Source organism: Poromitra crassiceps (genome assembly GCF_964638095.1).
Source record: "Poromitra crassiceps genome assembly, chromosome: 7".
Classification (NCBI taxonomy): Eukaryota; Metazoa; Chordata; class Actinopteri; order Beryciformes; family Melamphaidae; genus Poromitra; species Poromitra crassiceps.
In genome coordinates, this window is record NC_139628.1 from 1,077,334 (window position 1) to 1,101,461 (window position 24,128).

The 24,128-nt window shown below is 43.1% G+C and overlaps 1 long non-coding RNA gene across 1 annotated transcript; it reads left to right on the forward strand.

The window, feature by feature from the left end:
* The first annotated feature begins 10,883 nt into the window (after positions 1-10,883).
* LOC310780159 lies at positions 10,884-18,563 on the forward strand. The gene is made up of 3 exons (XR_014552908.1): positions 10,884-11,136; positions 14,957-15,085; positions 18,409-18,563. It is a non-coding gene; the product is annotated as an uncharacterized lncRNA (long non-coding RNA).
* Positions 18,564-24,128: the final 5,565 nt, after the last annotated feature.

Sequence of the window (24,128 nt, forward strand, 5' to 3'; positions counted from 1 at the left end):
AACACAATTAGATCATGTAGATTTTGATCATAGCTCCACTGTCATCTCTCTACTGCAATACAGATAGTCATGGAATTCTGGACAAAATATTATATACCGTACTTTTTTAATATTCTTATATTTGAGTTCAAGAGACATCAAATGGGGGTCTGTGGCCCTAATAGTCTAGGGCAGAGGTTCTCAAATGTTTTTCAGCCAAGGACCCCTTACAAGATATAAAATATACCGGGGACCCCCTCATTCTGATTTGTGATTTTGGGCTAAGCTTAATTGTTTCCACGGTAACGTGCTTGACTTTTAATTTGATATGTTATTAGAATGTAATCCATGAACCATTTTAGATTTAAAGCATAAACTATTTTCGTTGAACTATGAAGATTTTGCAAAAAAAAATATATATATATTTTTTTTTTATTACATTACATTACGTCATTTAGCAGACACTTTTGTTTTGTCCAAAGCGACTTACAATATCACAATTTGTAAACAGTACAGAAAACCACTATGCAACACAATCAATGACAGCCAAGATATTTTGATAGACTAGAACCATGTAGGAAGTAGTTTGAGAAGGAATAATTAACATGTAGCATTTTATTTTTTAATTAAAATTTTTTTTTTTTTTTTTTTTACTTGAAAACTTTTCGCGGACCCCCTGGCAAAGTGCCACGGACCCCCATTTGAGAACCACTGGTCTAGGGAATCTGTGAGAAAAAATGACCCAACCTTAAACTAATTGCAACAGAAATTATTTTTGTTGTATTCAGCTCTTGAAACCTTCCAATTAAACATACTAAAAATCCCAGAAAATCCCAGTAGTGGAACATTGTCAAAATTGGCATTGTCTCCACAAAGGAGGTGATGTTTTCGGTGCCGTTTGTCTGACCGTTTGTCTGTTAGCAGGAGGATTACGGCAAAACTACTGGGCCGATTTTCATGAAACTTGGTGGAAGGGTGTAGCGTGGGCCAAGGAAGAACCCATTACATTTTGGGGCAGATTCGATCTGGGTAGGCTCAATGGAGTGGGCGGGGCTAGGGAAAAGGGTCCGTTGATAGGGATAGGAAGGTCGTAGAGAGTCTGGATTCGAGAGGTGAGTAGGGGGCATGGACAGGTGTATCGGGGGGAGTGTATGTGGGAGGTGTGAGGGGGTGTGGTCAGGAAAGGGGCGGGGCTAGGGAAAAGCCCTACCAAACATACTGTAACATAACAAAACAAAACATAAAAAATGTAAGTGTGGCTAATGTTCTAATGTTAGTTAGTGGAAAAGGATGAGTTTTCATGCACATCTTGTTCCCTCAGACAGCCATCGCAAACCATAACTTCATAGTCATTCACCAGTCTCGTATTGGAGGCAATTTGATTTCAGCAAGGCACAGCACAAGTTGTAGCTCAAACATGCAGACGAGTGGACAGGCTAAGTGTTCTCCATATCCGAAGGTTATGGATAAGTTGACCCCCATTTATCGTCTGTTACCAATGACAGTCATTGTCTGTTACCATTCAAAGTAGGCTAGCTTAATAAGCACTTACTAGTTAGCTAATAGCTTACTAATAGGTATAGCTTAATAATAGCTTATTAAGATACATGTACTATCTGTTGTTATTCATTTTCTTTGTGCAAATAAACAAACATAAATAAACAATAAACACTTACTCTGGAGATGATGTAGCCTACCACTTGTGCTCTTCTCCCTACTTATACTCCAACCACTTATAAAGCCTCAGACAGGCGGTAATGCAACATAAAGGATGCCAACTGCCATAAAACACCACAGAAGGATTTATTACATCACTGATGACATCACAATTGCTCGAGTGACATCACTGATGACATCACAATTGCTCAAGTGACATCACAATTGCTCAAGTGACATCACTGATGACATCACTGATACATGACATCACAATCGTGGCACACACGCCGCCCACCCACTTATGTTTCCTGTTAGGACCACCGCAAGGCATCATTGCCAGAAAGCCATTAAAAGTAGAAGAAGACTTTCAGGAAAGACCAACAGAAGAGGAGAGGGGATCGGGTTTTACAGAATGTAGGGAAACAGTGGATTGATAAATTCAGAAGGAGGCGGTAATGCAACATAAAGGATGCCGACTGCCATAAAACACCACAGAGGAAGAAGACCTTCAGGATTCATTTGCCCAAGATCTTCATGCTGCAGATGCCAGCTATCTGTACCAAAAAACAAATACCTCAGACCTTTGATGAAGAAGATGGTTGTCCAAAGAAAAAGAGCAGACAGCTATTTAGAACAGAATGCTGATGAGCAAATTGCACTTGGAGACCTAACTGTGAAAATTGAACAATACCTTGATGTGGTGATCAAATAATCATTACATAAATCAATGGCAAACCAGAAGTGGTTACATTGAAGCCGAAGGCCTCAAATGTTTTGAGTGCATTTTTGCATGCATCTAGGAAGGACAATAATGATGTTGATGCAGAAAACCACTGCCAGACTGGTAAAGACTGACATAAAAGATATCAAGATTCCCAGAGATGCATATCCCTCAATATAACATCTGCCAAAGGAAACATGGAAACCCTTCAGCTTCTCCACAAAGAACTGTTTGCTGGCGAGAACTGTGAGTTAAACATAGCTGCAATAGGACAGGCCATGTGGCCAGCAAGGGCAAGGGTTCTCATCACGTCATTACAGATAGGACTGACAAATGCATCACCAATTTGGATCTAGATTTTTGGTGAAAACACTTAGGTCCCTATCGTTGCATCGGCGCTGTTTCTAGGCCGATCGCCTGGCGCAGCTCAAATCAGTGGGCGTGGACCAGCGCACTTGATATCGTCGTGCTGGCGCTAGACGCAGCCTCAACCATTACAACCACGCCTTTTAAGCGTAAAATTATGCACCGTCATGCTCATTGGATAACTGCAATAAACGAATCGCACGCTTGCCTTTTTAGCTCCAATTCCAGTGATCCCGCAAAACCAGACGAAAGCCAAACGCTCTGCCCCCGCCCCCCTCCCTTCATCCAGTCTGTCTGTCTGCATTATAGGCTATTATTCCATATTATTATGCTTCTCAAACCAATCTAACTGCAGTTTCAATACTGCAAGCATGTAAATACGCTACACTATAGTAGTGCTGCACGATTAATCGAATCGCAATCGCAATCGCGATGTCAGCACGTGCGATTGCATAACCGCAAAAGTGTGCGATTATTTTATTTTTTTCACGTCTTTTTGAGTGTGTGTGTGTGTGTGTGAGAGCCTCCTTTAAACTAACGTTACACGCGACGCAGCAAACACACGTTTCTCAGCCATCACACTGGGCATCAATACTAGCGGGAGACTTCTCCCATGCACTCCCGCAAATAAGTAATGTTATGTGCAGCAAGGTACATATTATCTACAGAGAGGGCGAGAGAGAACATCCATGATCGCTAACAGCAAGCTATGCTAATAACTAGCTAGCCGTTCGTTCAGAAACGCATGTAAACAGCCGTGTGATCAGTGAGAACGTCAGTAAAATAAGGAGAGAGCTGCAGGTGCTTATGCAGAACTAGTGCGCGATTAAGTACACAGTGGGGATGACCCGCTGTGATGAAGAATATAACGAGATTAACAAGGTTGATAGCAAAACACTGTCGCAGCTGCCAGCACTGGCAGCATCACCTCCAGGCTAGCTAACTAGCCTGTCACATGACGCCTTCATGGTCCCCTCGTTAAAAGTCTGCAGATGCACGTTCTCACCTCTCTCTCTCAAGAAGCGTCACGTGAGTGTGGCGTTTAAGGCCATCTGTCGCTACAAAATAAATAAACGGGGTGTATCATTCATTAGTATTGCTGGACAGACATGTAACTAACTTTGCAACTTTGCTGAGCCATCTTCTATGTGCTGTAACACAGTGCAGTTTCTATTTGACTGGTGTTTCTTTTTTACATGTTTGGGACAGGCAAATGTCTCAAAATGTTTTATTTTTTTGTAAAGATAATTTAATTTCAAATTGTTTTATTTTTTTAGTTTTAATATATTTTAAATTGTAACATATTTCATGTATTTCAGTCTGTGATATGTGAAACCGTGGTATTTTTGTCCAAGGTTATCATACCGTCAAAAACTCATGCCGGCACATCCCTAGATACCTAGTGGCAGTGGTGGCCCAACGGTTAGAGAAGCGAGCTTCAATCCCCGGGACCGGAAGGATAAATCTGGGTGGGGAAAGTGAAAAGGCAGCGCTTGCCCCTCCCTCATTACCACCACTGAGGTGCCCTTGAGCAAGGCCTTAACCCCAACTGCTCCAGTGGAGCTGATCAGTGGCCAGCAGATCAGACTGTGGTTGTACTGGTCAGCTTCCAGGTATGAATGTGTGTGTGAATGTGAACAGGGCACTCCTGAAAAAGAGAGCATTGCTCTCAGTGAGACTCCCCCTGTATAAATAAAGGTAAAAAAAAAATCGCAATCACAATCGCAATCGCAATATTGTCCACCCTAATCGCTAATCGCACCTTTTCCCCAAATCGTGCAGCACTACACTATAGCAAGATCAAAGTGAAAATAATGTTCTAAAGGCATCAGCTACAAAAATATAGCCTATGATGAGATTAATTTTATATTGGTGAAAGTTTGTTCAGAACGATATCGTTTTCTCTCCCCTGCTGCAGGTAGAATGATGCACATAAATATACCCTACATTATGTAAAGTCATTGCATAAATGTGTTTTTATTGTAAAACTAAATGTGAAGTTGGGCCAAGTTATTGGAGCGGACATCACAGTATAGCACATGACAGTAGAAGCGCGTTCTGAAGCGCGTTCCGCTGACACTTATCTAAATGACGTTAAATCGACAAAGGATATATATAGGCCCAGGAGGACATATATGTTTCACTTAGGGTGGTGTTTTAATTTCGATGATTTATTTGGTCCAATATTGAAATGTTCTACAATTGCAGGCTGTGTTACCATTACACATTATTTTAGATCGACCTTTTATATCTATTTCGCCTCATTTGGTTGCTATTTAGTAGCGAAATTGAGTACCCAATTGCATGCTGGGGCATTCACAGGCAGTCAGAGAGAGACAGTCGTATTGTGCCTGTCAGACTGCCTGCAGCCTCAAAGCGGTACGGACGGAGTTGTTTTACCCAGGCTGGACGCGTTGTCACACAGGCTTGTGACAGTAACTCAACGCGGAAGGATTTATTTCACAATAAACTGGTAAACGCACACCAATGCCTGCTCCTGTCAGTAGGAGAGAGGGAGAGAGTGACACAGAGAAGGGTGACAGAGGAGAGAGGGGAGGGACTGGCCCACTGAATAGGCCTGCTTTTCAAAGGCGCAAGGCGCTAAATTAACGGCAGGTCGGAAGATAGCAGTTTAGCGCCGACACGCCCACTTTGGCCCATTCTGGGACTGCGCCACACCCATTCGGCCTAAAGCGCATTTGGCAGCGTAAAGCCATATTGATATCGTCCCAAAACAGGCGCAAGGCACGTTTTTTTGCGTTTAAGGCCCGTTTTAGCGCTGAAGGCCTGTGGGAGAATAGGGCCCTTAACCTTCAATTCTGTTCCTCATATCAGGAGGTGAAAAAGTTGAGTCAAGTGCAGCTGCTTCTCAAGGAACATACCTCCCTGGCAATGTTGAAGGCCACTTCATTCAGTACATTGCTGATAATGTTGACCATAACATCAGAACCATTGATGGGCTGGCCACAACACATTCCATGGTATGGGCCTTATAGCTGGAGTTACACCAGAGAGCCAAACCAGTACCTCTGATAGCTGTGACATCATAGCAGCAGTTGGACACATCAATATCCACATGTGGAAATCAGAGACCCCTGGCCTTTCATCCATGTCCTATGGGAGGATTGAGAATGCCACCGGTGGGTGATTCTCATGAACATGGTACAACTCATAGCAAAACTCAAAGATATCAAGAAGATATCAAGTAGGATCTAATTTCACCATTCAAATTGAAATTATAATCCACTAGGCATCTTGCGCGCTACGCGAGCTCGCCTGCCTTGCAGCTCGCCGAGCTGGCCCTGCAGCTCGCATAAGCAGCTCAGCCGCTACGCGGCCGAGCTCGCATAAGCAGCTCAGCCGCTACGCGGCCTCGCCCTGGTTGCTCCTTGATGGCATACTTCAGGGATGCTGGATCACCTGTCCTGGAGCTGGCAACATACAGCTGTCCATGGCTTAAGACTGAAGCCAGACTCCCACTTCTTTTAGTGTCTGCCCCTGGGACTTGATTTTGCTCTTATGACATCACTGATGATGTCACATTGCTTTTATGACATCACTGATGACATCACACCCTCTTATGACATGACTGATGATATCACAATGCCTCTTACATCACTGAGTGTGTCACAATTTATGACATCACTGATGACATCATCACTGAGACATGTGTGTGAGTGGATTTATGACATCACTGATGATGTCATCAGTGTGACAGACAAACAGAGCCCTAGCTCCCTTAGATAGATAGATGTGCTCATTTTTTATGTATTTCCAGACACTTTTAGAGACACTGTGAGGGAATAAATTCATGATAATATGTAAAACAACAAACTTTTTTTTTCAATGGCAATCACTTCAATATGCTCAAGGGTAGTGGGTATCACCCAAAATGTGTATGATTAACAAATACGAAGTTGTAGCTAACATTGTGAGAAATGCCATGTTGTATGAGAAAATAAAAATCTGTTCTACTTAGACTCAACAACCATTTCTGTGGATTCCTTGCTCCCAAGAATGTGGAAATAGACACCAAATTTGTAATTCTAGGTCTAGTTGGAGTCCAGATATGGCCAACATTTTAATAATGGCAGCCATTTGGAAAAAACTTCATTTTAACATACTTCCACTAATGGGATTTTCTGGGATTTTTACTACAGTGTTTGGGGCATCAATATGAACATAAAATGTGAAAATAAATTCTGTCGCAATTAGTTTAAGGTCAAACCTTATTTTCCCTAGACTATAATATTGGCTAAATGAGGGGTGCTTGATATATGAACTGGGTTGTAATCACTGTAGTATGTGTGTAGTATGCATGCTTATGGTGTCTAGAATATGGGCAGCTAGTGATGCACTCCCCCCCCCGCAAACAATCTGGAAACAATCTGGTACCTGTAAACACCTCTATTTGCTGTAACAGTCAGCCTATAAATAGCCTCTTAGCTGCTTTTGGCTAACTCTACAAATATCAACTCATAAGTCTTGAATATGTTAACTTTCATTCTGCTGCTGCAATGCCAAAATTTCCCCATATGAGTCATCAAAGTGTCCAACTAATTAGCCACAAAGTCCATGGGCCAGACCAGATTGCGCGATCACTCAAGGTGGCAAGATCGAGTTAAACTTTTTGAAAAGGTGTGTGTCTGTAGATGATATTTTGGTATGATAATGAATGGCAGCTTTGTCACAGTCATAAGTTAGTCACCCTCTCTAAATTACAATAAATTGGGTTGTAGGCGCTGATGCCTATGTTATGCTCATTTTCAGGCCCTTTACTCATGTTGCATGAGTACATGTTTAACATAATTTTAAACGGTAGCTTCTTAGCTTTCATTCACGCCCAGGTAATGAGTCTGTCTGATACATAAAGAGGTCACGCGGGTTGGGCTCTTCAAAGTGTCCGTGACACATTTTCACACAATCGTCACCTAAACCAATAGCTCGTATTTATTTGAGCGCTGTGACATGGAGGATCACAGACACAAACATCAGTAACTGGAATACTCACTCAGAGAAGGTATAATCTACTCATACTATCCGATAAGGAGGGCTGATTTAACAAGATAACGACCTGCAAGAGACGACGAACAACGTTAGCTAACGCGGAGCTAGCTAACGACAGTGTTAATTCAGCTAACGTTAGCCGACCGGCTAAAGGCTCAAATGCTGCTTGTTTCGCTCACTTCCAATCAGTTTATCACAATAACTACGTCACACCGGGATGTTTTAACAGCCGCTGCTGTTTGGCTGCTATTACCCCACACATAACGTTATGAAACAGCGGCAGGTTAGTGTCATGGATGTATTGGGTTTGTGCTAGCTCGTTAGCCGTGTAGCATGCTAACACCGTTAGCTAACCTGAGCAGGAGCAGACTCCCTGGCTCGGGCTGTTGGCTTCTCTCCTCTTCAGCACAGATCACCACACAGCGCAGCGGGCTGTGAGTCTGGGTTTCAAGGTGAGCTCAGTCAGGGTGAGTTCCGGGCGTGTTTACACAGCGAAAACCAGACACATCTGTGGAAGTTGACGGTGAAGTCCAAAACGAAACATCTGCAGCCTGGAAGGAACGAAGAGGATGCCCGGTGCATCCTGGGAACAGCCTAGGAATGCATCAAAGATCGTCAATTAGCATGATGCCTCACCGAACAGTCCAATACTGCCATGAAACAAAGACTTAGAAGAGTTACCCGTCAGAAAGCCGACATTCTAGCGATGGATTTTAAATGAAATATTGTTGTGTGGTCAGTCACGTCAGTGCAATATCGTGTAGTATAATAATGTGACGACGAGTTGACAATGACTCGTAACCTAGTTATATATCGGTTGTGGTTCCGGGAATTGACGCAGAGTGAGACATCATCTTAACATGAATGTATATGTTCTCACTACTGGCCTCTAGTGACCAGGAGGAGAGACACAAACATTAATTTCACATAAACACACAGCAAGGAACAACAAAATCAAATCACGCATATCCTACTACATAATTACATAATCCAATACTAGTTTTTATTGAAAATAGTCATGTATTATAGCCTAGCCTATGTTTTTTCCTTTCTTCATTATTTCTGTATTTCTGTGACAGTTCTGCTATTAAATAAGCACGTTTTGACAAAAATGCTACACAGTAGTGATGATTTTGTCGATGTCGAACTGCAGTTTGTAGACAGTTCTCCTGCAGAGCAGTGATGAAGCGGTAAAGTATTGCTCACATATCACCATAAGGCAAACGACCACCTGAACAAATCATGTAATCATAAAAGCATTATTTCCCCCTAAAACAGCCCTTTTTCACACAGGACGCCGAATGTAATTATAGAACTGAAGCTTGAAGCAGGCACACGCTGAACTGACGCCTAACCGTTCACGCAAGAAGCCTTCTCTTTTCCACTCAGCGCCTACTCTCGCGCCTTGAACCCGCCCACAACTCCCATTGACTTCATGCCTGGCTTAGGCTGGTCAGCCTCCTCTCCCTTCCGTCCGAGGAGTCTGGCGCCACAGGTCTCCATAACTGGGATAAACCCTCCCCTGCTCTACTCTGCTCTCCCATTTGAGCGACTGTTTCGGTGTAACCTCGCGTCACCAGGCTCTTCTCGGCGAGAAAGAGCCTGGCTCCCGCCCACAATTGATTTTGTCACCCTACTGGTTCCGGCCTAGAGCCCGCCCTAGACCGGATGGCAGCGTTTCTAGCTCGTCAACTTTCACGTTAACTTGACAATTTGACCCAAGTATCAGAAGGGCAAACAACAAAACAAAAGATGGACGTACCGTACCGAAGTTATTTTAGAAACATTGCGGATTCACAATCTCACATCTTTTAAGCCAATACAGAAGCTTTGCATCAGACAATTAATCGAGGGAAGAGACATCAAGCTAACAGCAACACAGATGTTTTTTGGCGCACTGCCTTCCGGTGTTCATTCTGGTCCAGTGGTTTACGCCCCATGACAAAAAGCGGGGTGGAAGGTGCCCAGACTAGTTTCGGTGGCAGCCGGATGTCCGCTCCCGGCTTATTACAAACTCTGTAATTGGCTCCGACCATGTTAATCAGAGCAGCTTCCGCTCCCTCCCCTCTGTGTGTCGCTGTAAATAGTGCCCTGCCGCCGCAGTGAAAACAACAACGCTAAATAGCTAGCAAGCTAACGGCAGAAACCTACACGCTAGCTCGTTGCTACATGCTGAAAACGGCAAGTTAGATTGTTTGAAACAATTTTCCAAGGGCACTGGCGCTAAGCGCCGCCCATCGCAATCCCACTATGGAGACCTGCGGCGCCAGACTCCTCGGACGGAAGGGAGAGGAGGCTGGCCAGCGAGACTATGCCTGGCTTGACACGTCACGCTTGGAAAATAGGCGTGAATCCTGAAGGATCGCTTGAGCAAGGCGTGAGTGTGGCTTCGGCGAGGCTTCAGCGTGACACGCGCGCGGGTGGTGTGAACGGCCTCGCCTGTTAAATTAAATGAAACTTGTGGGTTCAGCGTAGGTAGAGCTTAGGTTGAGCGTTGCTTTGGCGTCCTGTGTGAACAGGGGCTAACGTACAACGGTTTGATAAAGGAACGCACGATAGGAAGCCGTAATAGCCCCAGTTCATGACCTTTGAACCGGAAGATTACCAGTTCCCAGTTATAAAGGAATGCACGACTATAAGCTAAGTTGTGGGGAAAAACTACATGCCCCTGGACGGTCACGGATGCATCTGATTGTTGTATGTGCTGTCTGATATTTGAAGTGGGAGGGGACATCATTTCCATGAAAAATAAATATTTGCTCATAATACTGTCGTCGTTGAGGCATTTTTCATCTGGGCCAAATATGGCAAGTCTGAAGTGGTTTGGTTAACGTTTAGTTGAGGCTGGGATCTGAAACCAGTGCTGAAACTAATCGGCTCCAACATTGGGAGAATTATACGTATATTATTATACGTATATACGTGTGTGTGTGTGTGTGTGTGTGTGTGTGTGTGTGTGTAATAGTTATTCTCAATGTTTGTGATCAGTCTTGCAGTTCCTCCTCCGGCCAACGGGTGGCGGCAGAACCGAAGAACAGGTTGAATCAACATGGCGGCCACGACACCGGCGTAAGCTTCTTTCAAAAACAGCAAACCTGTGGTTTTATTTTTATTTTTGGTCGTTTCTCTCTATGGTTTCTCTAAAAGGCGAAAATATTATTTTGCATATCATGCTTCAACAGGTGGCACTGTGCAGCTTTCACCTTGGCTCGCGATCCGACAAACGAAGAAGAGGAAGTTACTGACGAATTCAATGTAAACAAACCAAGCTAAGCTAGTTACTGACGAGAGCTCAGCAACCAAGCTAAGCTAAAAGCCTCGTCTTTTCTGTGTATCATTCGCGGTGAAATAAAGGCAGGAAGAAGATGCCGATGAGCAGTCGCAGCCTGGACAGGATCTACTCTGTTGTGAGTCTCATCTGCTTTCATTACAGACGTCTACTAGCTGCTAACAGCTAGCGTTAGCTGCTATTGGCTAACAGCAGCATATCTCCGTGAAATCAGCAACAATCTCCCACAGTTTTACTTCCGGTTTAGTGATTTTGCCTTCAGAATAAAAGCACGATAAAGTTCGGTTTTTACAATAAATAATAAAGTGGTAATCTAGCTATAAGACCCAACGTAATGAACATAAAACACTAAGATGAACCACTAGTTTAATATTTGAATGACAATTGACCAGCAGAACAAATACAAAGGAGACAGTATGTTATTTCTTGAAATGCTTTCTACACAAATAGCTAAATTTGGGCAAGTGTAAAAAAATGAAGTGTAGGTCGATTCATAGTACACTTAATGGGAAACCTCATTAAAATCTAATTTACCTTGTCTTTAAGACATACGACATCTAAGCAATGCACAGGATGTGTGCAGAAAGTATTTGACGGCTGCAATAGCTGGTACCTCTCACATGATTAGACTTCTGCAGAAATAGCTTGTGAATTAAGCCACACACAAAAAGTGTCTTTAAAAAATTTAACTCAACTGTTGCAAATCAGTACATCAGTACATGAAAATGTCTACATTTTAAACTAAAATGCATGAATCTGGTTCACTTTGAGAACCAATTTAAGAGGCTAGATTAGATTGGGCAATTCTTTTTCATGGGGGGCCACATGAGAAACCCAGATTGTTGCCGGGGGCCGAACAAATATTGTCATGCCGTAACCCAGGAACTTTGATGATAGAGAGGACCACAAAAAAATGTCCTCATCTTGGGGCATTTGAAGTCAGGTTTAGAGGAATAACTCATTTTAAATTAACAGTTGTGATGTCATTATTCAGTCTTACACACCAATATTTGATCCTTTTCTCACTCACTCCTATGTCACCACCTCCTCTCCCTGCAGGGCTTGAAATTAGCTTTTTTGACCACCTGCCAATATGGCTGCTAGAAGTTACCAGCCATTTAGAATTTCCACTAGCCAAAATGTTTTTCTTGAAATAAACCAGAATATGAGTGGGTATCAGTAAGTGGCCCGGGATTCTCAAAGCCTGTGTTGAGGGTCACACGAACAAAAATGCACTCTTGAAGCTAAATAAATCCAAAACCAACAAGTTAATTATTTACATTTTTTACTTCAATGTAGAACAGTCATTTCTTACACATGAGGTTACTTTTAGCCTTTTAGTCATAGAGATTATTGAAAGATATTCCATATTCCAGACTGAAATGTTATAACAGAAGTGGAGGACACTTATTCAGCGGGTATCTTGTATGTTGCGTTCAGGTGCACTGTATTTTTTTTATTTTTTAATAACAGTGTATAAAGTAACCGGTAGGACAGAGGCCAGTAGGCAGAGAAATCGCCGGCTACCGGGGCTTGGGGAACTCCCTGGGGCTAACCCATGCTAAATAAACGTCATGGAATTCTCAAAACACATACTGTATGATCTCCAGATAAAGCCACGCCAGTTGTTTTGACTTCTGTGACATTGTGACATCTTATTATTACTAGCTGTGTGTGTGTGTGTGTGTGTGTGTGTGTGTGTGTGTGTGTGTGTGTGTGTGTGTGTGTGATCAAGGCAAAATGTGGTCCTGGAGAGCGGGAACTACCGGCCGTTTGTCTAACAATGGAACACAGTTTGAGGGGGAAGGGGAAGTAGAGTTCTCAACGGGCCTGAAAATTCAGACCCGACCGACCCTAGTAAGTTGAAGCCCGGCCCCGACCCAAGCTGATCAATTAGAATAAATTGTCAGCCTGAAGCTGGCCCGAGCCCGTCGGGCTCAGGCTAAAACCGAGAACTGTAAGCTGTGTGTGTGCGTCACTGACCTAAAAATATGGACAGACGACAGAGCTATCCCATTGATTTCGGTCTTCCGTTTAGAGTTGATTCGTTGGCCGTCAACACCTTGATTTTTTGTCAGCAGAGTGGGAGGGAATGAGTTGAGTCCTAGTGCAGCTCGCGTGAGATGGGGGTTTCCCAGAGCCGCAGCTCCGCCTGCTATTGGTCCGTGATCAGCAAGCTGCGTGATCACTGGACAGGCGATCTGTCAATCACCTCCTTTACTATCATCTATTTTACTCCAAACAGGCAGATTTTCAGCTGATCGGCCGTGACCGGTGACCTGCGTCGGTCAGTCTACATCCGATTCTGTGTGCCGGTTGGCTCCCCCCTTTTTTCACGTGACGTGCGCGCACCCCAAAGCACCGAGACAGGCAGCCACCACACACGCCAGCATACCTTCCTCGTTGTGGAATTTTTTCACCGTCAGCGAAGAAGACAAAGCTCGCAGTTTGTCACACATGCAAGTCGAAAATAAGCGGTGGAGAGACAGAGGTGCGGCCGAGTCCCGCTCGGCTGGAGTCCAGTCTGAGCGGCTCGCTTCACCTCACTGGCCCCTCTCTCTCTGCTTTCTCTCCCCGGGAAGCGGTGCTCCAGCAACCCGCCACCGCGCACAGCCGGCTTGGCGAGGTGAACGCGAGCATTGTGTCCAGTATGATAGCCATTCCCCGACCTGCTGCCAGCTGCCTTCTCCATTCCACATCACCGCTGCTGCCTCAGCCTGTCAGTCATGTTGTAACGTGGATACAGGAGAGACTATTTGTTTCGTATTGCAAATAGAACGACAAATTTTTGCATTGCAGATTTAAAAAAACGCATACGAAATTTCGCACTGTGTGTAAACTCCGCCTGATATTCAGACTGAAGATCGTTAAGTTAACTCATAAACTCATTTCCCCTTCTACTCAAGCGGCGTGGTCTGGAGACAGGCTATAAACTCCTTGTCCATGGATCACATTTTGATGTTCTGTTGCACCTGTTTTCTTTTGGAAAAGTAAATGCATGATAGCTGTGGGATATAGGCTACTGGATTTTATTTTATTTTGTATTCATTGTATTTGCACAAAAAAGCTCTGTCCAGTAACCTGGAACACTTTTATTTTGAGATGTGTTTGAGTGAGATGGTCCTACTTCATGCAAATGATAAGAATTGTTATATGAATCTTAATTTTCAAACAAAGTTACAAAAATGTTTGTGTAAGCACTAAGCTATCAATTATTGTTCTTAGAAAGAAAATCAGAATCTGCAAAAATCGGTATCGGCAAGTCAGACTATTCAAAAATCGGAAATTGGAACCGGCCAATAAAATCGCAATCAGTGCATCCCTAGTTACAGACATTTGATATGATAGGCCTATGGTAGCTGAGATAACCCTCTGTGAAACCATGTTCTTAAAATGTACCTGTAGGCCTAATACCTTACACACACAAAAACATTTGAGGTTGTGTTATTATAGGTTGTGTGGCCTGTGGACTAAAATGCTTTAGGGGGAAGTTTTCACTGAGTTTTCATCTGACGTGACATCACATAGAGTAGCTACATGTGACCTTTCATGTTAAAGAGTGTGAGTCACTAGACTGGTCCCTGCACTAGTGCCTCCTCTGGTCGGAGGGCGAGGGGAACTGGGGGGAATATTGTGATCCTGCCACGCGTTACGTCGTGCTGCCGGTGAAACTCCTCGCTGTCAGGTGAAAAGAAATGGCTGGCGACTACACATGGAACGGAGGAAGCATGTCCTAGTCTACAACTCTCCCCATATCGGCAGAGGGGGTGGAGCAACGACCACGACAGCAGGGGAATTGGCCGAGTACAATTGGGGAGAAAAACGTGAGAAAAACGAAAACAACTTGAGAAAAAAAAAAAGCATGTAAGAAATAATTAATAATCAATTAACCAACATATCTCTCTCTTTCTGCCTCTCTCTCTCTCTCTCTATCTCAGATCCTGTTAGCAGTAGTAGTGTTGTCTTGGGCCTATGTGATCTACAGCAGCAGGATCGCAGCTCATTGGCTCCTGGAGAAGAGAACCGCCCTCTCACCACATGACTGACAGCAGCACCGACCAATCGGGGTTAGTGTTGAAACAGTCCGACCAATGTCCAATCTAAACAATATACGAGCGTGATTGCACTCCTCATCGGTCTGCCTAATTGTAAAACAAGACAATGATTATCTAGTCTCTCAGTCAAGGTTAAGTTTAGATCAGAGGTTTTCAAAGTGGGAGGCGGGCCTCCCCAAAGGGGCTCCAAGCAGTTGCAGGGGAGGCTCAGTGAATGGAAGTGAAAACATTACACTGGTTATCAAAAGGAGATCAGATAGAATAGCCTATGTGATTTGGTTAGAGATCGTTTTCGAGATACAGTAGATTTGGAGAATTTTTCCCACCTTCCCAGAGTCGGAAACAAATAAATGTCTTCAGACAGACCTTTTTCATGGATTTGGTGTAGTCTGAAGTCAAACAGCAATAGCAGGCTATCTTGGCTCAATCGTTGGGTGTCTAAGGGTATCAAATAACATAATCATGATGCCTATTGGACCAATAGGCATCCAGGAATTGAGCGAGGGGGGCACCTTTTTCCAAGCTTTGTCTGGGGGGAGGCCCACAGTCTCAGACTTTGAAAACCTCTGGTTTAGATAGTAGTGTTAAGATAGCCCAGTGGTGCCCAATTTGGGGCCCGCGGGCCAAGTTTGGCCCGCGCTCTGTTTGTTTTGGCCCGCCACACAGATTTGGGGGAAAAATGCAAAAAAAAAAAAAAAAAATCTTTTTTTTTTCTTTTTTTTTTGCATGCCAGGCCAGGCCTGAGTGTGAGAGCAATTCAATCAATAGACAATAACATTGGTGTGTTTAAAATTAGATATTCCACTAAATATGGCTAAAACAGATTCAAACATGCAAAAAAGGCAAAAAAAAAATCGCCGCCGGCCTTAACACTTTGAGTGCCACGGCCCTTGGGCAAAAGGTGCTGTACTGTGCCACATAGGCCGCAATGCATTTTAAAACAGTCATATCATTTCTTTAATAATGTATAATGTAAACACTGAACACGCACAAATAACGATGAGACTCTCTTCTATCACCTGCAAAAAAAAGTTTATTGATCCCATTTTCCGTTCTTTAGTTATCAGCCGGAGAAGATAGCTTGATTTAACAAAAAAGAGCAGTTTTTTTCTATAAGCTGAGATAATGGCCCTTTTGTGAAATTAAACATTTCAAACACATCACTGACTCTGAAGCTAATTTTCTGATGTAGTCACACCTCAAAAATAATTTCCTTCAACAGTAAAGGCCAGGGAATTTTGTTTGGAAGAATAATATTTTTAGCTGCAACCAGCAGCGCTGGCCCCTGCGTGCGCTGCTGGTTGCAGCTTCTTGCTGATCTTTATTTGCTGCTGGTGGGCATCGGATATTCTGGCTTGCTTTTGCCAACCCTGTCCTGCTGTCTGGGTCTGTCTGGGTCAGTGTTGTGTGCTGCTCTGCGTGCCCCACCTCCCCCCCTCCTCCTCCCCCCCCCGTTGTGGGAGGAGTGTCTCTCTGCTCTGCTCGGCTCTGCTGTTTGCTCTGCGTGTGCTCAGCACTGAAAAAGTCCGCTAGATCCAGCTTTTTTACAGCCGCGTGTACCAGCTCCCATGCTTCCAGTTGAGAATAATAACAAATCCACGGCTGATCATGCGAATGGGCTGTTGCAGCGACACGGAGGTGCTCAATTGTGATAGCAGATTGGCTACTGCAGGGGCACAGCTAAACGTTATGCTTCAATGAAGCAGCTGCATACGGACGGATGCGATGCGATTTCCTTTTCCCCAACGACTTCTTCTGTGTGTTTTACTCCACGTTCTCTCATCTGGAGTGCGCTGTTGCCACCTAAGGGTTCTGTAAAATAGGTTAGACACATTCAATAGCTCTCATATTGTAAGAGGCGATGTAAGAAGCTGAGATGGACACCCCCCCGTCAAAAAAACAATTTCGAGTTATTGACGCCATTTGGCGTCGCTGGCACTCTATGGTAAATTTCTAATGACGCCATATGGCGTCGCTGGCACTCAATGTGTTAATTAAAAACATTTTTTTGGGGGATGGGGGGCCCCCCTAAGAGCTTCACTCTATATTGAAGTGTTATTTTAGATTTAGAATGTTAATTTTCTATAAAACACAATACATTTTAATGTAATTCCACATTTATTTTTGGCCCTCGGCCCTCCACCCAGATTGAGTTTTGGCCCTTCATGGGAAATAATTTGGGCACCCCTGAGTTAGCCCCTCAGATCCTGATGGCCAGTCTTTCAGAAATACAGGCTTATCAGTGTGTAGCATCACAGAATAAAATCAAACCCTTGGAGGCCAGCAATAATCATGTACACCCTAAAAATGGGGGCACGGTAGCTTAGCCATAGCACTTTGGTTTGATTCCCACCTGGGACGCTGTTGCCACTGGGGGTATGTCTCACTCTCCATGCCTGGGGCCCAGGTAGGCCATCCTCATCATTTCCTAATAAAGGGCTCATCATGCTTTCCGCATCAGCGAGGAACGTGAGTGTCCGCGCGGAAAAGTGACGTCAAATCAGCAGACACGCCCCTCCGCAAGGCTCCGTGCGGACAGTTTTCGCCTGGCCGTGCACCCCCACAAATTTGTAACTACGCCGACGCGGCTGTGCGGACCAAATGGGAGAAAATGGCGGAAGCACAGGAGCTGATGGTCGCCTAAGTGAAGAGATACAGACATCTATATGACTCGTGGATGAAAGAGCACCGTGATAGCCAAAGGGTGAACAATTCCTGGCGAGAAATAGGGGAAACCCTAGGAAGAGACGGAGAAGCGGTCAAGAAGGCCTGGAAAAACTTAAGGGACAGATATGTTAAAGCTAAAAGGCAATGCAACATAGTTACATACACATGTAACATAGTTACCCTTATATAACCCTAACAGCCTACATACAGCCTAAAACAGCCTAAAAAGTTTGTTAAATTGCGATGTTTTGCCTTAAGTAATAAATATTAATGGCACCAAATAATACATTCGTCAGGTTGGGAACTAATAGATATATTTCTCCTTGATGTATAAAAAAAAAAAAAAATCCCGGGAAAGAGGGCTTTATTTCTCGTTTCCCAGTATGGCTCATTTTCGGGAAAAATGTTAAACCCTAATGCACTTTCTCTCTCTCCGTCTCTCTCTCTCTCTCTCTCCTTCTCTATCTCTCTCTATCTCTCTCCTCTCTCTCTCTATCTCTCTCTCCTCTCTCTCTCTCCCTCTCTCATTAATACATGTCATTCTTGAACTATTTAAATGTAAAAGTGTTGGAAGTGATGTTTAATTCTCTGATTTAGATCATTTAAAGTTGCTCTCTCCATCTCTCTCTCTCTCTCTCTCTCTCCCTCCCTCCCTCTCCCTCTTTCAGATAACCCTGATGTGGTTGGACCCCCTGAGAGCAGAGCCCCTGGGGGCTTCAGAGCGATGGGCGAAGTCGGCCGGGCCAGGAGAGTCGGGGTGCGTTCACACTCGGCGTGTTCTGAGCACTTTGTCTGAATGCCGCACCGTTTTCCCCCTTCAGAAATCTGCAATGTTTAATTTGTCGGTAGTTCCTAGTTTCTAGTGTTAATTTTGTCAACGAAAACTATTACACATTTCTTTCGTTGACTAGCTATTTTCACTGATGAAAACTAGATGTTAACTAAATAAAAACAAAGTTGTGATGACAAAAACTATGAGGAAATCTATTGAGATTTTCGTCAATGAGTAAAAACTAGAAAATAATCTTAGGGAGGCACAAATTGGGAAGAGATCCAAACAGAAGAGAAGAAGAAGAAGTGAAACAGTTAAATCTGTGTCTGTATTACACGTTCAAACCTTAATACCATTGCATAATAACAGATTAATAGATCTTTCCAATGAGTTCACACAACACGCGCGCATGTGTCACTCTGAAGCCACGCTCAAGCGATCGTTCAGGATTCAGTCCTATTTTCCAAGTGTGACGCGTGAAGCTTGAAGCTGCCAGGCATGAAGTCAATGGGAGTTGGCGCCGAGTAGGCACTGAGAGGAAAAGAGAAGGCTTCTTGTGTGAACGGTTAAGTGTCAGCTCAGCTTGAGCCTGCCTCAAGCTTCAGTTCTGCTTACGTTAGGCGCCCTGTGTGAACAAAGGCTAAGGGCGCGCCGCATTCACAGCTACCGCGTTTGGTTCGGTTGAATCACACTAGAGTTCGTTTTCCCCCTCGGTGCGGTTCATTTGGGCAGGTGTGAAACCAAAAGCGGACCGAGACCTGTTGCAAGAGGTGGTCTCGATGCGGTTCCAAACAAAATCTAGTGCGGTTCGGTTGTAGTGAGAACATGATCGGTTCTAGATCCAACCCAAATGTAGGAAGCCTCACGCATTTTTTAATTAAACGAGCTCCCGTTGAGGACGAGCATCTTATGGTAAAAAAAACACATCTTCATTCTTCACATCATGTTTTGGTGACTGGTGAAACTGTGTGGATTATTTTGGGGGAATGTTTTGCATGATTGCAGTCATCAGTCATCTAAAATACTCAGACTTTTAGTAGATTAAACCTTGACTAAATACAAACAGAAACAGGATGAGGTCGAATATAATATGATAAAAACTAACAAGGACATTTGACACAGGTCTAAGACTAAATTAAAAAATAGCCGACAAAATGAACACGTAACGTGCTCCTGGGATGGTTTGGGAGGTGGGATGTCGTTCTTCAGACTTCGGTGTGTTTATGAGCTTTTAAATGGTAATGTGGAAACGACATGGATGCTACAAAGATGTGTTTTATTTTATTGCCCAGTTCTTTACCCTCCAATTATGCTGTAATAGCCAACTACAACATTTTGCTTAGGAAACTACAAGAGAAAACTATAGCGATGCAATGAATGAATGATAACCCACCTTTTGAAGAATACGTTACAAAATAAGAAATGGACAGAAGGAGTTGCAATTAGTGCCTGCTGACCAGATTTATTTTAATGTTTTATTTATTATTATTATTATTTATTCTTAGATTTTTCCATTTTCACCTTGTTGTCTGGGTTAATGCTGATAAATAACTTGTCTAACTAATCTAGGTCACTCTACGTGGACAGCAACTATATGGTAATACTATATTACACAAAAATGACCTGTGAGCAAAATGTTGATATACAATAAAAAAAAAGTTAATAAAACATTTACTTTCGTCCGCCATGTTTTTGCATATATGAGGTCATATATCAACTCTTGTCCCAAAATTTCCACTGACTTTCTAAGTTGTTCGGACTTGAGGGGGCGTTTATGTCAGCTTTCCCAGCCAGGAACAAATGTTTCCCATTATTCCGGCACCACATATAAAGGCCCACAGAACAACAGAATATAAAGTTGTTTTGTAAATAACATCAAATAAATAAATGTTTGGAAGCAGAACACTCAGCTCTTAAGTGTGTGTGTGTGTGTGTGTGTGTGTGTGAGTGAGAGAGAGAGAGAGAGAGAGAGAATAAAGCACTGACACACACTTCTTTGTTATCTCTACACACACACACATGATTTTTTTTATTACAGAATGACACACACACACACACATCAAAGGGTGTGTCCAGTGCTCCTGTCTCAGATATGTAAATGCTCTTAATAGAATGGGTGAATGAGATGAGCGAGCGAGGCTCTTATCTGTGAATACCCATTCTATTAACAAAAAAACACTTCAAACACTCTCTCTCTGTAATTAAAAACCCTGTTTCCATCTCTCCCCCTCACCTACAGTATCGCTGTGTGAATAATTATCATTTGGATTATAAGGCTGAATGGAAAACGCACATTTCCATGACATGTCCAATGACAAAGGTTTACAGTCGCTGTTAATGAAGAAATCGGATGATAACAAACTGGTTATGTTGTTGTCGATGTTTATTTTCATCTGACTTACTTGACTTACTTACTTAGGCCTTAGTATTCCCTGAGGAACACAGGCCATCGACGAAAGCCCTCCCTCCACTCCGGTCCTGTGCCCTTCGGTCAAGTTGTTGCCATGACAACCCTTCAGCCTTCATCTCCTGTTCTGTTCTGCTGTTCCTTCCTGTCCTGTTTTCATCTGTCGATCACAAAACATCTGATGCTGTGTTGATGTCAGGGTAGCTCGGTAATTTCACGATGGCCGTGATGCCCTGCAAATCATTGTATGCCTTACGGCCAGCGGCATCTGTGCCCTGCTACTGTCAACATCTCCAGGATGCTTTAAGCATCTTTTGTACTGATAGATTTCAACCACTTTTCAAGGACAAATTATTTCAAAATTACGGGCCAATAATTCACAGAGATGTTCACATATACCAGTCCCCCAAGTCCTCTAATGCAATGTGTTTCCAGTCATGCGTACACATCAGAATGTTTTAGTCATTAAAGGAACACTGCCCATTTTCAACCAGCTTTGTATCATTAGAACATCAGTAGTATATCAGAAAACTGTAAACTGTTTTGAAGTCTGTCATTTAATTTGACAGTTATTGAGTGTTAAAGTGTGGACCAGGACTAATTACCTCAAATCAACTCTCAATAACTGTCAAACTAGATGAATGATGAATAGTTTGACAGTTATTGAGAGTTGATTTGAGTTAATGAGTTATTAATTTGAGTTAGTGTGGACCAGTGATGTCACTGGTCCACACTTTAACACTCAATAACTGTCAAATTAAATGACAGACTACAAAACAGTTTACAGTTTTCTGATATACTACTGATGTTCTAATGATACAAAGCTGGTTGAAAATGGGCGGAGTGTTCCTTTAACACTTAAAATTAACTCCAAGCAATCTTGAAACCCTCTGCATTTCTGCCTGTAGCCCACCTGGAGAGTGATACTGTAGATAGGAAGAAAGTGTATCAAGCAATTTGGCCCAGCAAATTTGAGATGACGGAGCGCACAAGTTTCTGATCCCGGTAGGCTAAATAGAGCTTGCAGAGTTGACGCCATGTTTGTTGATTGTTAAATGCTATGCTGAGAACAGCAGGAGCAGGAGCACCATATTTGTGAATAGAACAGTGCGAGAGAACAATGTGTGACGTCTACTCTGCGAGCTCTATTCAAGCACTTTTAGGGACCTCTTTACAAACCCAAGCACTTTCCAGACCCGTGGCAACCTTGTTTAAAAGTGTCAGTGGTTAAAGACTGCTAATAACTTTTCACCTGTGTTTTCCTCTGTCCCACCGTTCCAGGCAGGGCGGACGTATCTCCGCAACCGTAACTCGTAGAGACTCACTCACTCAGGATGGCGGCATTGGATTCGGGGTGAAAAAATACATATAGTCCTTTAGGCATCGCAATCTCCAGAAAATGTAAACTTTTCTCTGATTGGATAAAAATTGGCGGCGACCTCAAACTATCCAATCAGAGAAAAGTTGACGTTTTCCAGGAAATGGATCGCGATGCCTCTAACGAACTATATGTATTTTTTCACCCCGAATCCAACGCAATCCCTAAGTAACTCTACGAGTTACGGTTGCAGAGATACGTCCGCCCTGCTTGCAGGACTACTAGTGATTGCTGTTTTAACACTTATGTTAACACAAAAACATCACTGAATGCAGCTTTAAGGTCGTATAGAGCTCAACAGTGACCGCCCACTTTTTTGCAGCTGCACTTCCATCAGAGAATTCCCCATTCATCATCTCCATAGATGTTTCAAAAAATCCTTATATTAAGAGTTTTAAGCCTGGAACCAAGCCAAGCAGCCAGCTACACTAGTCTAGCCAGCTAGTGAATTGTGAGTGACCATAAAACATTTCACTTACTGCAAAAACAAAAAATAAGCATGAGAAGAAGTCTACTTTCGCATTGGCGTGCCGGATTTGGTCCCCAGGGGCCAGTTCTACACTCAGGCTATATGCTGTACTGAGCACCACCATGCCTCCAATTATGCACTTGTTGTCTGATATGTTCCCGGAAGCTTTTCCGTAGCTATTGGGTGCTCAAAAAGTCGCTAGAAGTCGCCAGATGACATCATATGCTAATTTTCATAAATATATAACCTACAGTCCCTGCTCTCAGCGGAGGGAGGGGGGCTACGCTGTGTGGGAGGAGCTGTGATCATCACACCTCTCTGGATGACAAGCAAGTAGAGAAAGCCAACATCAGCTGTGCTGATTTATTGCCAAATGCTTTGGGGTTCTACACATTAACGTTGCTCCCCATGGTCAGAAAAAGTCACCAGATTTGTTGCTAGTCACTTTTGAGAAATAAAGTCAGCACGAGGCTCTGAGAAGTCGCTCTGATGACAGATTCACCAAGTGAATTCACATTCAAGTTGGCAACCTGCCACCTCACGGGAACACGTGTGGGACCTCATCATCTACATATTAAGCACTAGTGTGTGTGTGTTGTGTGGGCTCATCTGCATGAGTGGTCTGAATACGATCACAGCTGCAGGAGGCAGCTCGCTGTCCTCTTCACACACACTCACACACACACACACACTCTCACACACACACACACACACACACTCTCACACACACATTAACACACAAGCCACATTTACGCCGTTTCTCTCAGCCAAGATGTTAATTGACAAACTCGTGGCATCGAAAATGAGGAAAAAGCTGTACTTTGTGTGTTAAAGGTAGAGCCCGACCGATACTGGATTTTTTTAGGCCGATGCCGATACCAATATTAGGGAGTAAAAAAATTCCGATAACGATATATCGGCCGATATTCTTATATTATACACACATTATATTACAAAATGTTTCTGCAATGATCCCTCAAATATCAAACACTTGACAAAGATATGACTTGACATGACTTGAGATATGTAATGAAGGCAGGATATTTGACAGCTTGTCAATAAACTGTATTGTCCAAAATGACATCAATGCAATGAAACTGTAAACTTAATTGGGAATTTAATAATTATAAATAACTAGAAATACAAAAACACAAATAGAATAAATATAAAATATAACTTGAGTTAACAAAAATATCAAATATAGACAACATGTTGTGTATATTTGATCTTTTTTGTTAACTCAAGTTATATTTTATATTAAAAGTAGCCTAATACTTAAAAAATACTAAATAAAAAAAGTATCTGCAATAATATCATTGAACCGATATATCGGTTGGGCTCTAGTTAAAGGGGAACTTCACA